At 33.6% G+C, this 12,143-nt stretch overlaps 3 non-coding genes across 3 annotated transcripts; all 3 read right to left on the bottom strand.

Moving 5' to 3' along the window:
• Positions 1 to 5,388: 5,388 nt before the first annotated feature.
• On the bottom strand, positions 5,389 to 5,459 carry TRNAG-GCC (transfer RNA glycine (anticodon GCC)). The gene has a single exon. It is a non-coding gene; the product is annotated as a tRNA-Gly (tRNA).
• A 2,011-nt stretch (positions 5,460 to 7,470) lies between these two features.
• On the bottom strand, positions 7,471 to 7,541 carry TRNAG-GCC (transfer RNA glycine (anticodon GCC)). Its single transcript has one exon. It is a non-coding gene; the product is annotated as a tRNA-Gly (tRNA).
• A 2,064-nt stretch (positions 7,542 to 9,605) lies between these two features.
• On the bottom strand, positions 9,606 to 9,676 carry TRNAG-GCC (transfer RNA glycine (anticodon GCC)). The gene has a single exon. It is a non-coding gene; the product is annotated as a tRNA-Gly (tRNA).
• Positions 9,677 to 12,143: the final 2,467 nt, after the last annotated feature.

Here is a 12,143-nt window from a genome sequence, read left to right as displayed (position 1 = left end):
TGCAAGTATATTATTTGTCAAATCTAAATTCCTTTGATAGAACGGGAGAATTCAAAGCCAAGAAAGTATTTAAGTTGACCTAATTTTTTGATCTTGAAGGATTCCTGGAGAACTACTTTGAGGGTGCTAAATTTAGAAAGTGAATTATCGGCTTGCATCGCATCATACCAATATACTATCAATAATGTGAATGACTGAGGCGAGATTTAGACGCGGCTTGGTGATATTGTGTTGGAACGTGGTTAGCTTCTCATATGTTTTCCTACACGCCTCTTTAAGGCCATATATGGATTTAATAAGCTCTCTCACTTTGTTAGGTCTAGACGAGATAGCCACGTGGGTTATTTCCATATAAACAACTTCTTGAAGGTTTCCATCTATGAATGTACTTTTTACATCAAGTTTATGTATATTCCAATTGTGCTTTGAGAGTTAGTGTGACTACTAGAATCACACTGGTCATTTTGAATGGAGGGGAGTATGTATCATAGAAATCTAGTCCCTATATTATGTTATACACTTTTGCCACAATATGGCCTTAAATTATTCAATATACCATCACTGTCATGCCTTCTTTTTTATGTCCGTTTGCATCCTAATGGTTTTACATGAGGAGGGAGGTCAACTAGTTTTCATATTCCAGTCCTCTCTAGGGCACCCAACTCGACTTGTTTGGTTTTGTTCGAAGTGTCACACTTATAGCCTCGGCATAAGACTTAGGTTCAGTTTGAACATTAATAGACAAGACAAAATGACAAAGAGATGAGGGGCATATAATATAAAAACATTGAGACGAGATAATATAATTTAAAAAAACATCACATCAAAGTATAAAATTAAATCTATAGTAGATAGTGGGTAATGCTTAAATTAAATGTACATAAACCCTATATAGAATGCATAATAATTAAAATGGTCGTGGTTTAAACAAACTAATTCAAAAACAAACAAAAAAAGAAAAATTTAATTCAAACTATGGTGAAAATAATATTAAGCTTTTGAGACTGGTAAATGACAATTTAAAATTAAAATAGAGCTCAGGGAGTTTACACTTCATCCAAACGAAGGATGATTGGTGAGGTTACCAAACATCACTAATTTGTTCATCATAGCTCTACTTGTGCACCAACCGAAAGTCAAACCCGGGTCTGTACCGTGGCTGGGTACTATTCTACCACTAGACCACTGGTGCTTATTGGGAGCACTTGCAAAAGATACTACACATGTAACTATGCAAGTCTATACTATATAATATAACTATTCAATAGTATTTTATATTGCATATGAGTTATGTTGTTATTATTATTATCAACATAATCAAATTTCACTTTACTCTTTCAAAACATGCAAGGTTTAATTTAGTCCCTGAAAAAAAGAACAACAACTTCGAGTCGTTGAGAAGAAAAAGTAAGTTACAGTTTTCAAAATCATGTTTAAATTCTAGAACATTAAAACATTATAAGAATTTTGGAACCTATGATTTTCGCATGATAAACACATTAATAGACATAGCTTCATCTATGATGATGCGATGGATCGTAGAAATATACTTTTGCGTCTCTATCTATCTTTTTCCCTTTCATTCCTTGTCACGACTCGTTCTTTAAGGTAATTAGAATGAGAAACTTTATTGTAAATTAACTTTCACTCTTTCACTTGGATAGTTGAAGTGAATGTGCTCTATATTCTGCCTCATAATATGATATGTATACTGTAAGATGTTTATTTGTTCTCAAAGATATTAGATCTCTACAATGGAAGAAGAATTGTCCAAAACTTAATATTATAGAATAAATGTATCGATCCCATTCTACGATTGTGAAACCAATGGGTTGTAGCGGTGACTTTCTAGGTAAAAACAGACAATTGCTTGGGCATTGTTTGAGATACTTGATTACTCGAGTTGCAACATGGAAGTGAATGAGACCAGTCTTGTAAAGAAACTTGATGGGTTATTGAACGATGTATGGGATGATAGGTTTTGTTTTGGTATTCTACAATAATGCGTCTATGTTTCTTTAATTTGTACAAATGTCTGGCAATAGAGCCTCACAGTCCCGCAGAAATTTTAGAGAGTTATCAGATGGTGTTGATACAGGTTTGGAGCCTAGAAAGAAGTTGTCACAAATGAGATCATGCAAGTATATTATTTGACAAATCTAAATTCCTTTGATAGAACGGGAGAATTCAAAGCCAAGAAAGTATTTAAGTTGACCTAATTTTTTTATCTTGAAGGATTCCTGGAGAACTACTTTGAGGGTGCTAAATTTAGAAAGTGAATTATCGGCTTGTATCGCATCATACCAATATACTATCAATAATGTGAATGACTAAGGCGAGATTCAGACGCGGCTTGGTGATATTGTTTGGAACGTGGTTAGCTTCTCATATGTTTTCCTACACGCCTCTTTAAGGCCATATATGGATTTAATAAGCTCTCTCACTTTGTTAGGTCTAGACGAGATAGCCACGTGGGTTATTTCCATATAAACAACTTCTTGAAGGTTTCCATCTATGAATGTACTTTTTACATCAAGTTTATGTATATTCCAATTGTGCTTTGAGAGTTAGTGTGACTACTAGAATCACACTGGTCATTTTGGATGGAGGGGAGTATGTATCATAGAAATCTAGTCCCTATATTATGTTATACACTTTTGCCACAATATGGCCTTAAATTGTTCAATATACCATCTCTGTCATGCCTGCTTTTTTATGTCCGTTTGCATCCTAATGGTTTTACATGAGGAGGGAGGTCAACTAGTTTTCATATTCCAGTCCTCTCTAGGGCACCCAACTCGACTTGTTTGGTTTTGTTCGAAGTGTCACACTTATAGCCTCGGCATAAGACTTAGGTTCAGTTTGAACATTAATAGACAAGACAAAATGACAAAGAGATGAGGGGCATATAAGATAAAAACATTGAGACGAGATAATATAATTTAAAAAAACATCACATCAAAGTATAAAATTAAATCTATAGTAGATAGTGGGTAATGCTTAAATTAAATGTTCATAAACCCTATATAGAATGCATAATAATTAAAATGGTCGTGGTTTAAACAAACTAATTCAAAAACAAACAAAAAAAGAAAAATTTAATTCAAACTATGGTGAAAATAATATTAAGCTTTTGAGACTGGTAAATGACAATTTAAAATTAAAATAGAGCTCAGGGAGTTTACACTTCATCCAAACGAAGGATGATTGGTGAGGTTACCAAACATCACTAATTTGTTCATCATAGCTCTACTTGTGCACCACCGAATCGAACCCGGGTCTGTACCGTGGCAGGGTACTATTCTACCACTAGACCACTGGTGCTTATTGGGAGCACTTGCAAAAGATACTACACATGTAACTATGCAAGTCTATACTATATAATATAACTAATCAATAGTATTTTATATTGCATATGAGTTATGTTGTTATTATTATTATCAACATAATCAAATTTCACTTTACTCTTTCAAAACATGCAAGGTTTAATTTAGTCCCTGAAAAAAAGAACAACAACTTCGAGTCGTTGAGAAGAAAAAGTAAGTTACAGTTTTCAAAATCATGTTTAAATTCTAGAACATTAAAACATTATAAGAATTTTGCAACCTATGATTTTCGCATGATAAACACATTAATAGACATAGCTTCATCTATGATGATGCGATGCATCGTAGAAATATACTTTTGCGTCTCTATCTATCTTTTTCCCTTTCATTCCTTGTCACGACTCGTTCTTTAAGGTAATTTGAATAAGAAACTTTATTGTTTTTAACTTTCACTCTTTCACTTGGATAGTTGAAGTGAATGTGCTCTATATTCTGCCTCATAATATGATATGTATACTGTAAGATGTTTATTTGTTCTCAAAGATATTAGATCTCTACAATGGAAGAAGAATTGTCCAAAACATAATATTATAGAATAAATGTATCGATCCCATTCTACGATTGTGAAACCAATGGGTTGTAGCGGTGACTTTCTAGGTAAAAACAGACAATTGCTTGGGCATTGTTTGAGATACTTGATTACTCGAGTTGCAACATGGAAGTGAATGAGACCAGTCTTGTAAAGAAACTTGATGGGTTATTGAACGATGTATGGGATGATAGGTTTTGTTTTGGTATTCTACAATAATGCGTCTATGTTTCTTTAATTTGTACAAATGTCTGGCAATAGAGCCTCACAGTCCCGCAGAAATTTTAGAGAGTTATCAGATGGTGTTGATACAGGTTTGGAGCCTAGAAAGAAGTTGTCACAAATGAGATCATGCAAGTATATTATTTGACAAATCTAAATTCCTTTGATAGAACGGGAGAATTCAAAGCCAAGAAAGTATTTAAGTTGACCTAATTTTTTTATCTTGAAGGATTCCTGGAGAACTACTTTGAGGGTGCTAAATTTAGAAAGTGAATTATCGGCTTGTATCGCATCATACCAATATACTATCAATAATGTGAATGACTAAGGCGAGATTCAGACGCGGCTTGGTGATATTGTTTTGGAACGTGGTTAGCTTCTCATATGTTTTCCTACACGCCTCTTTAAGGCCATATATGGATTTAATAAGCTCTCTCACTTTGTTAGGTCTAGACGAGATAGCCACGTGGGTTATTTCCATATAAACAACTTCTTGAAGGTTTCCATCTATGAATGTACTTTTTACATCAAGTTTATGTATATTCCAATTGTGCTTTGAGAGTTAGTGTGACTACTAGAATCACACTGGTCATTTTGGATGGAGGGGAGTATGTATCATAGAAATCTAGTCCCTATATTATGTTATACACTTTTGCCACAATATGGCCTTAAATTGTTCAATATACCATCTCTGTCATGCCTGCTTTTTTATGTCCGTTTGCATCCTAATGGTTTTACATGAGGAGGGAGGTCAACTAGTTTTCATATTCCAGTCCTCTCTAGGGCACCCAACTCGACTTGTTTGGTTTTGTTCGAAGTGTCACACTTATAGCCTCGGCATAAGACTTAGGTTCAGTTTGAACATTAATAGACAAGACAAAATGACAAAGAGATGAGGGGCATATAAGATAAAAACATTGAGACGAGATAATATAATTTAAAAAAACATCACATCAAAGTATAAAATTAAATCTATAGTAGATAGTGGGTAATGCTTAAATTAAATGTTCATAAACCCTATATACAATGCATAATAATTAAAATGGTCGTGGTTTAAACAAACTAATTCAAAAACAAACAAAAAAAGAAAAAATTAATTCAAACTATGGTGAAAATAATATTATGCTTTTGAGACTGGTAAATGACAATTTAAAATTAAAATATAGCTCAGGGAGTTTACCCTTCATCCAAACAAAGGATGATTGGTGAGGTTACCAAACATCACTAATTTGTTCATCATAGCTCTACTTGTGCACCAGCCGGGAATCGAACCCGGGTCTGTACCGTGGCAGGGTACTATTCTACCACTAGACCACTGGTGCTTATTGGGAGCACTTGCAAAAGATACTACACATGTAACTATGCAAGTCTATACTATATAATATAACTAATCAATAGTATTTTATATTGCATATGAGTTATGTTGTTATTATTATTATCAACATAATCAAATTTCACTTTACTCTTTCAAAACATGCAAGGTTTAATTTAGTCCCTGAAAAAAGAACAACAACTTCGAGTCGTTGAGAAGAAAAAGTAAGTTACAGTTTTCAAAATCATGTTTAAATTCTAGAACATTAAAACATTATAAGAATTTTGGAACCTATGATTTTCGCATGATAAACACATTAATAGACATAGCTTCATCTATGATGATGCGATGGATCGTAGAAATATACTTTTGCGTCTCTATCTATCTTTTTCCCTTTCATTCCTTGTCACGACTCGTTCTTTAAGGTAATTAGAATGAGAAACTTTATTGTAAATTAACTTTCACTCTTTCACTTGGATAGTTGAAGTGAATGTGCTCTATATTCTGCCTCATAATATGATATGTATACTGTAAGATGTTTATTTGTTCTCAAAGATATTAGATCTCTACAATGGAAGAAGAATTGTCCAAAACTTAATATTATAGAATAAATGTATCGATCCCATTCTACGGTTGTGAAACCAATGGGTTGTAGCGGTGACTTTCTAGGTAAAAACAGACAATTGCTTGGGCATTGTTTGAGATACTTGATTACTCGAGTTGCAACATGGAAGTGAATGAGACCAGTCTTGTAAAGAAACTTGATGGGTTATTGAACGATGTATGGGATGATAGGTTTTGTTTTGGTATTCTACAATAATGCGTCTATGTTTCTTTAATTTGTACAAATGTCTGGCAATAGAGCCTCACAGTCCCGCAGAAATTTTAGAGAGTTATCAGATGGTGTTGATACAGGTTTGGAGCCTAGAAAGAAGTTGTCACAAATGAGATCATGCAAGTATATTATTTGACAAATCTAAATTCCTTTGATAGAACGGGAGAATTCAAAGCCAAGAAAGTATTTAAGTTGACCTAATTTTTTATCTTGAAGGATTCCTGGAGAACTACTTTGAGGGTGCTAAATTTAGAAAGTGAATTATCGGCTTGTATCGCATCATACCAATATACTATCAATAATGTGAATGACTAAGGCGAGATTCAGACGCGGCTTGGTGATATTGTGTTGGAACGTGGTTAGCTTCTCATATGTTTTCCTACACGCCTCTTTAAGGCCATATATGGATTTAATAAGCTCTCTCACTTTGTTAGGTCTAGACGAGATAGCCACGTGGGTTATTTCCATATAAACAACTTCTTGAAGGTTTCCATCTATGAATGTACTTTTTACATCAAGTTTATGTATATTCCAATTGTGCTTTGAGAGTTAGTGTGACTACTAGAATCACACTGGTCATTTTGGATGGAGGGGAGTATGTATCATAGAAATCTAGTCCCTATATTATGTTATACACTTTTGCCACAATATGGCCTTAAATTGTTCAATATACCATCTCTGTCATGCCTGCTTTTTTATGTCCGTTTGCATCCTAATGGTTTTACATGAGGAGGGAGGTCAACTAGTTTTCATATTCCAGTCCTCTCTAGGGCACCCAACTCGACAGGTTCAGTTTGAACATTAATAGACAAGACAAAATGACAAAGAGATGAGGGGCATATAAGATAAAACATTGAGACGAGATAATATAATTTAAAAAAACATCACATCAAAGTATAAAATTAAATCTATAGTAGATAGTGGGTAATGCTTAAATTAAATGTTCATAAACCCTATATACAATGCATAATAATTAAAATGGTCGTGGTTTAAACAAACTAATTCAAAAACAAACAAAAAAAGAAAAATTTAATTCAAACTATGGTGAAAATAATATTAGCTTTTGAGACTGGTAAATGACAATTTAAAATTAAAATAGAGCTCAGGGAGTTTACACTTCATCCAAACAAAGGATGACTGGTGAGGTTACCAAACATCACTAATTTGTTCATCATAGCTCTACTTGTGCACCAGCCGGGAATCAAACCCGGGTCTGTACCGTGGCAGGGTACTATTCTACCACTAGACCACTGGTGCTTATTGGGAGCACTTGCAAAAGATACTACACATGTAACTATGCAAGTCTATACTATATAATATAACTAATCAATAGTATTTTATATTGCATATGAGTTATGTTGTTATTATTATTATCAACATAATCAAATTTCACTTTACTCTTTCAAAACATGCAAGGTTTAATTTAGTCCCTGAAAAAAAGAACAACAACTTCGAGTCGTTGAGAAGAAAAAGTAAGTTACAGTTTTCAAAATCATGTTTAAATTCTAGAACATTAAAACATTATAAGAATTTTGGAACCTATGATTTTCGCATGATAAACACATTAATAGACATAGCTTCATCTATGATGATGCGATGGATCGTAGAAATATACTTTTGCGTCTCTATCTATCTTTTTCCCTTTCATTCCTTGTCTCGACTCGTTATTTAAGGTAATTAGAATGAGAAACTTTATTGTAAATTAACTTTCACTCTTTCACTTGGATAGTTGAAGTGAATGTGCTCTATATTCTGCCTCATAATATGATATGTATACTGTAAGATGTTTATTTGTTCTCAAAGATATTAGATCTCTACAATGGAAGAAGAATTGTCCAAAACTTAATATTATAGAATAAATGTATCGATCCCATTCTACGGTTGTGAAACCAATGGGTTGTAGCGGTGACTTTCTAGGTAAAAACAGACAATTGCTTGGGCATTGTTTGAGATACTTGATTACTCGAGTTGCAACATGGAAGTGAATGAGACCAGTCTTGTAAAGAAACTTGATGGGTTATTGAACGATGTATGGGATGATAGGTTTTGTTTTGGTATTCTACAATAATGCGTCTATGTTTCTTTAATTTGTACAAATGTCTGGCAATAGAGCCTCACAGTCCCGCAGAAATTTTAGAGAGTTATCAGATGGTGTTGATACAGGTTTGGAGCCTAGAAAGAAGTTGTCACAAATGAGATCATGCAAGTATATTATTTGACAAATCTAAATTCCTTTGATAGAACGGGAGAATTCAAAGCCAAGAAAGTATTTAAGTTGACCTAATTTTTTTATCTTGAAGGATTCCTGGAGAACTACTTTGAGGGTGTTAAATTTAGAAAGTGAATTATCGGCTTGCATCGCATCATACCAATATACTATCAATAATGTGAATGACTAAGGCGAGATTCAGACGCGGCTTGGTGATATTGTGTTGGAACGTGGTTAGCTTCTCATATGTTTTCCTACACGCCTCTTTAAGGCCATATATGGATTTAATAAGCTCTCTCACTTTGTTAGGTCTAGACGAGATAGCCACGTGGGTTATTTCCATATAAACAACTTCTTGAAGGTTTCCATCTATGAATGTACTTTTTACATCAAGTTTATGTATATTCCAATTGTGCTTTGAGAGTTAGTGTGACTACTAGAATCACACTGGTCATTTTGGATGGAGGGGAGTATGTATCATAGAAATCTAGTCCCTATATTATGTTATACACTTTTGCCACAATATGGCCTTAAATTGTTCAATATACCATCTCTGTCATGCCTGCTTTTTTATGTCCGTTTGCATCCTAATGGTTTTACATGAGGAGGGAGGTCAACTAGTTTTCATATTCCAGTCCTCTCTAGGGCACCCAACTCGACTTGTTGGTTTTGTTCGAAGTGTCACACTTATAGCCTCGGCATAAGACTTAGGTTCAGTTTGAACATTAATAGACAAGACAAAATGACAAAGAGATGAGGGGCATATAAGATAAAAACATTGAGACGAGATAATATAATTTAAAAAAACATCACATCAAAGTATAAAATTAAATCTATAGTAGATAGTGGGTAATGCTTAAATTAAATGTACATAAACCCTATATAGAATGCATAATAATTAAAATGGTCGTGGTTTAAACAAACTAATTCAAAAACAAACAAAAAAAGAAAAATTTACTTCAAACTATGGTGAAAATAATATTAAGCTTTTGAGACTGGTAAATGACAATTTAAAATTAAAATAGAGCTCAGGGAGTTTACACTTCATCCAAACGAAGGATGACTGGTGAGGTTACCAAACATCACTAATTTGTTCATCATAGCTCTACTTGTGAACCAGCCGGGAATCGAACCCGGGTCTGTACCGTGGCAGGGTACTATTCTACCACTAGACCACTGGTGCTTATTGGGAGCACTTGCAAAAGATACTACACATGTAACTATGCAAGTCTATACTATATAATATAACTAATCAATAGTATTTTATATTGCATATGAGTTATGTTGTTATTATTATTATCAACATAATCAAATTTCACTTTACTCTTTCAAAACATGCAAGGTTTAATTTAGTCCCTGAAAAAAAGAACAACAACTTCGAGTCGTTGAGAAGAAAAAGTAAGTTACAGTTTTCAAAATCATGTTTAAATTCTAGAACATTAAAACATTATAAGAATTTTGGAACCTATGATTTTCGCATGATAAACACATTAATAGACATAGCTTCATCTATGATGATGCGATGGATCGTAGAAATATACTTTTGCGTCTCTATCTATCTTTTTCCCTTTCATTCCTTGTCACGACTCGTTCTTAAGGTAATTAGAATGAGAAACTTTATTGTAAATTAACTTTCACTCTTTCACTTGGATAGTTGAAGTGAATGTGCTCTATATTCTGCCTCATAATATGATATGTATACTGTAAGATGTTTATTTGTTCTCAAAGATATTAGATCTCTACAATGGAAGAAGAATTGTCCAAAACTTAATATTATAGAATAAATGTATCGATCCCATTCTACGGTTGTGAAACCAATGGGTTGTAGCGGTGACTTTCTAGGTAAAAACAGACAATTGCTTGGGCATTGTTTGAGATACTTGATTACTCGAGTTGCAACATGGAAGTGAATGAGACCAGTCTTGTAAAGAAACTTGATGGGTTATTGAACGATGTATGGGATGATAGGTTTTGTTTTGGTATTCTACAATAATGCGTCTATGTTTCTTTAATTTGTACAAATGTCTGGCAATAGAGCCTCACAGTCCCGCAGAAATTTTAGAGAGTTATCAGATGGTGTTGATACAGGTTTGGAGCCTAGAAAGAAGTTGTCACAAATGAGATCATGCAAGTATATTATTTGACAAATCTAAATTCCTTTGATAGAACGGGAGAATTCAAAGCCAAGAAAGTATTTAAGTTGACCTAATTTTTTATCTTGAAGGATTCTTGGAGAACTACTTTGAGGGTGCTAAATTTAGAAAGTGAATTATCGGCTTGTATCGCATCATACCAATATACTATCAATAATGTGAATGACTAAGGCGAGATTCAGACGCGGCTTGGTGATATTGTGTTTGGAACGTGGTTAGCTTCTCATAGTTTTCCTACACGCCTCTTTAAGGCCATATATGGATTTAATAAGCTCTCTCACTTTGTTAGGTCTAGACGAGATAGCCACATGGGTATTTCCATATAAACACTTCTTGAAGGTTTCCATCTATGAATCTACTTTTTACATCAAGTTTATGTATATTCCAATTGTGCTTTGAGAGTTAGTGTGACTACTAGAATCACACTGGTCATTTTGGATGGAGGGGAGTATGTATCATAGAAGATCTAGTCCCTATATTATGTTATACACTTTTGCCACAATATGGCCTTAAATTGTTCAATATACCATCTCTGTCATGCCTGCTTTTTATGTCCGTTGCATTCCTAATGGTTTTACAGAGGAGGGAGGTCAACTAGTTTTCATATTCAGTCCTCTCTAGGGCACCCAACTCGACTTGTTTGGTTTTGTTCGAAGTGTCACACTTATAGCCCGGCATAAGAACTTAGGTTCGTTTGACATTAATAGAAGACAAAATGCAAAGAGATGAGGGGCATATAATATAAAACATTGAGACGAGATAATATAATTAAAAAAAACATCACATCAAAGTTAAAGTAAATCTATAGTAGATAGTGGTTAATGCTTAAATTAAATGTTCATAAACCCTATTTACAATGCATAATAATTAAAATGGTCGTGGTTTAAACAACTAATTCAAAAACAAACTAAAAAAGAAAAAAATTAATTCAAAACTATGTGAAAATACTATTATGCTTTGAGACTGTAAAGACAATTTAAAATTAAATAGAGCTCAGGGAGTTTACCCTTCATCAAACAAAGATGATGGTGATGTTACCAAACATCACTAATTTGTTCATCATAGCTCTACTTGTGCACCAGCGGGAACAACCCGGGGTCTGTACCCTGGCAGGGGTACTATTCTACCAACTAGACCACTGGTGCTTATTAGGAGCACTTGCAAAAGATACTTACACATGTAATATGCAAGTCTATACTATATAATATAACTATCAATAGTATTTTATATTGCATATGAGTTATGTTATTATTACTATTATCAACATAATAAAATTTCACTTTACTCTTTCAACACATGCAAGGTTTAATTTAGTCCCTGAAAAAAGAACACAACAACTCGAGTCGTTGAGAAGAAAAAGTAAGTTACAGTTTTCAAAATCATGTTTAAATTCTATGAACATTAAAACATTATAAGAATTTTGGAACCCTATGATTTTCGCATGATAAACACATTAATAGACATAGCTTCATCTATGATGATGCGATGGATCGTAGA

The sequence above is a fragment of the Lathyrus oleraceus genome, unplaced genomic scaffold (assembly GCF_024323335.1).
Source record: "Lathyrus oleraceus cultivar Zhongwan6 unplaced genomic scaffold, CAAS_Psat_ZW6_1.0 chrUn0038, whole genome shotgun sequence".
Taxonomy (NCBI): domain Eukaryota; kingdom Viridiplantae; phylum Streptophyta; class Magnoliopsida; order Fabales; family Fabaceae; genus Lathyrus; species Lathyrus oleraceus.
The sequence above is the reverse complement of the archived record's forward strand: the minus strand, read 5'-3'. Positions and strand labels throughout refer to the sequence as shown.